The sequence below is a fragment of the Agrilus planipennis genome, unplaced genomic scaffold (assembly GCF_000699045.2).
Source record: "Agrilus planipennis isolate EAB-ADULT unplaced genomic scaffold, Apla_2.0 scaffold290, whole genome shotgun sequence".
NCBI lineage: Eukaryota > Metazoa > Arthropoda > Insecta > Coleoptera > Buprestidae > Agrilus > Agrilus planipennis.
The window spans coordinates 48,257-51,812 of NW_020439344.1; positions in this window are offsets into that span (position 1 = coordinate 48,257).

Sequence of the window (3,556 nt, forward strand, 5' to 3'; positions counted from 1 at the left end):
TTTTTATTAAATCTACTTCCACATTACATCATCATTTATTTCAGAACAAATTGTAGTATATACATGTTTACGCTCCATCAACATTTACGATATTATTACAAATTTCCCTCACATAACCTTCTTCAAATATACTATCCCTCCTTAAATGATGGTTATGGGTGCAAACAAATTCGCAACTGCAAATCTGTCCGCACCATCCACAATGAATGTGGACTTCGTCGTGGAGGTGAACTTCTAACATCTACAAATTCGGTACTCGCGTATACAACGATATTATTCTACCATTGTTCGCTCCATACCGACAACTCCCACAGATAGGTAGATAACGGAGATTATTCCTATCGCAGTACAAGACGTAAGCAGAACATGCTTTATAGTTAATTTTACACTCAAACAGTTTACGGGCTACGCTCCACTCTTTCATCCGACTGATGTCACTTACATACCTCATTGATTTATTTTCACTGTACTGCTGTCTATCCACGTAGTCTCCTCTATGTAACACGATATTACGATGTACCTCGTCCAAAACCTCCACATGTTCAACAACGTTCCAATACTGTACGTCTTCTACACCACCACACACTTCATGGATACAGTTGCCGCTACTTACATCCATCCCCGCACTTCAATTTTCACACTTCTACCTTTTATGTGCAACACTCCTGTGGTTGTCTTTCATTTATACTCCTTTCTACTCAATCACATCTCTTTCCTCCTCCTAAACGTATCCCTACTTTTTTCCCTCTCTCCACCAAATAAATTCTTTTCAAAATCCGCATTCTTTCTAGTATAAATTCAACAATATATGTATTAATGCTTAAACTCACTAACATCGTCAAGAGCCAATAACATCATCTGACCAGTAACAGATTTAACAGTTACAAGTTTACGATCGATGACGTTTCGTCACTTACCTACACCTCTGTGCTAGAATCGGTTATCTTACCCTACTTACAATTTTTCAATCCAGTAATAATTGAGCTCGCAAATTATCTTTGTAAATTTGAACGTACAATTTGTTTCATTACGGGCCTAGATGTAGGCGACTAACGTCGCTCAGCTGATTTAGTTGGATGTAACAAGTACCTACCGGGGAAGGAGCCGAATGCTCTTCCACCTTGTGGAAGAAGTAAATGTGAAAAAGAAAAGCGTACTTTTTATAAAAAAATTTGGAATTGCTCGCCATTCGCTTCAATGCAACACTGACAACGGCGTTCGCAGTTGCTGCAAATTTTGGCCCAGATACTAGGAGTAGTTTGAATTATACGAAAAACATTGAAAATTCAATTCATTAATTCAATGGTTGAATAAGAACCCCACTGGAATGCACTATTACACTACTAATTGTCCTTATTGTAACAGTTTTTTATGAAATGACCACTAAATAAATAAACTAACACTAACAAGCAAGTAAATTTCACAACAACCCAAAGCAAACTGAACAATGTGTTAGAAACTGGAACATTATGTGTATTTATTCCAGTCACTTCCAGCAGTGCAATTATAAGAAGTTATATCAATATTTAGCTTTTTACGTTTAAATAAAACAAAATAACCAACAGAGTCCTTCTGGACACATCCTTGTATTATTCCACATGGGGTTAATAAGCCCTGTCAGGCAAAACTATTGCCGGAATGAGCAATTTAACACATGTGATTGGTCAAAGTAGGTCTTCATCTTGTCTCAACTATTACAACCAGAACACATACATTTGTTTTCGTACACTAGTACTCTATGTTACTAACCTGGGTGGCCTATAATTTCGTTTCTATTTAGGGTAACATAATACTCGTTGTTGTGTGCTACATTAGGACCACTTCCGTTGTACGATCATGGGATTATGGGGGCCTACGCTGTCACTTACTTTACATACCTGTCCATATAGGCAATTAATCGTCTTTTTTCCGACTTTTGGGTGAAAACTGATATCGTAGACAAAAATGTACATCTTGTCAACAAAAATAATTCATTTCCGCTCCTTTTTGTCGAACACTCTATCAATGTCAATATCAATGCACATTTGTTGATAAACAATGATTTTCCGTTTACACACTGGAGCACAATTTTCATTGTGGTAGGTTGTTTCTTCCTTTATATACTCTTTTGTGACCTTTCTGGAACTTTCTCGAGCCGTCCGGAAAAGTTTCGTCTTCTCTGAACTGTTTAATTGCTTTCCCGGAACGCAGGTACGACACACACGTTTACAGATACGGCGCACATGAAAAAAGGCGCCCGCGGCTAGTCGGCGAATCGATAACCCGCTCACACACACGTATGCCTGATCGCACATAAACACGCTCGTGCTCGCTACAATATAATGCACGAGTATCGAGGAAATCTCTTTACCCACACCTTACATTGGTAGCGTGAGCAAGGAGGATTCGACAACAACTCCGGACAGTTAGACTAGCACACGCGGATGGCAGCACAGTAGGAAGTAGACTGCAACGTTCCATCAAAACAATTCATTAGTTATTATTTTTTGCAGGTATCCTCGCAGGAAGCTACATGACGTACCAAAGGATGAACCCCAATTTATTTAGTTTAAAGTGGTGATTCCTACTTAATAACATATCCACCACGGCCCTCAGGGGCGCGGGATTGAGATCCCTCAATCAGCGCGCGGTGGCTATGTCACCGCTACCAGGTCCTTCCATGTGGTTAGCAAGACCATCTGGAACACTCTGGTGCAGGCGGGACCTATCTAATCCCTACCAAGCTTAGCAGGCTTGGTACCCGTCACCACTGTCACTACGGGTCCAACCTCTAGTCAGCCGGGCAGGCAGGAAAAATCCCTGCCTGGGGCACCCGGACCTCCCGTAGTACCAGTCAGCATCACTGGTTGGATGTTCGGAGCNAGTTTAGAGTTTCACTTTGGGGACTCTTTAACCTTCACTTCTGATAGACCAGGAAATTTTTCACATAAAACTTTGGATACATCCACCTGTTTTGTTCAAATTTTTATCAAATTGACTCGTTAAACTATGCTTCATGGGGAGTGGAGGTAATAATATCTCTTCGAGATCAATTAAACTTTCACGCAGTACATTCTTTTTACCAGGCGTTAAATTCTTTCTTGTTGGCCAATTTCTCTACCCAGTGTTATCTATAGCTCTACTATCCCATTTACATAGGAAACACGGATATTTTGTGAATACAGATTGCTGATGATGCCTAATATATTCAGGGCATCTCATACCAGCCGGTTATGAATCGTGTGCAATAATGTACAAAAATAGCTCACATCGACAAACCCTGTAGTTTTCCTTTCATATTTTTAAAGTAAAGCAAATGAAGAGTTTGTAGAGGATTTGGATCTAAATATTTTTTTGCTGCAACTTATTTTAGCTTTCCATATGCATATGTGGAGTGGAGCATTCCAGACTAAAACTAATACTACTTTGAAGCACCTAGTTAGCAACTAAATCTGCATAAACATTTGATTTTTATCGATAAATATATGATATTTTACTAGCTTCACAACATTATTGAATCTTAAATATCCCTTTCATTTTATGAGCACTTACTTTATAATTCTGACATCAAGCGAGC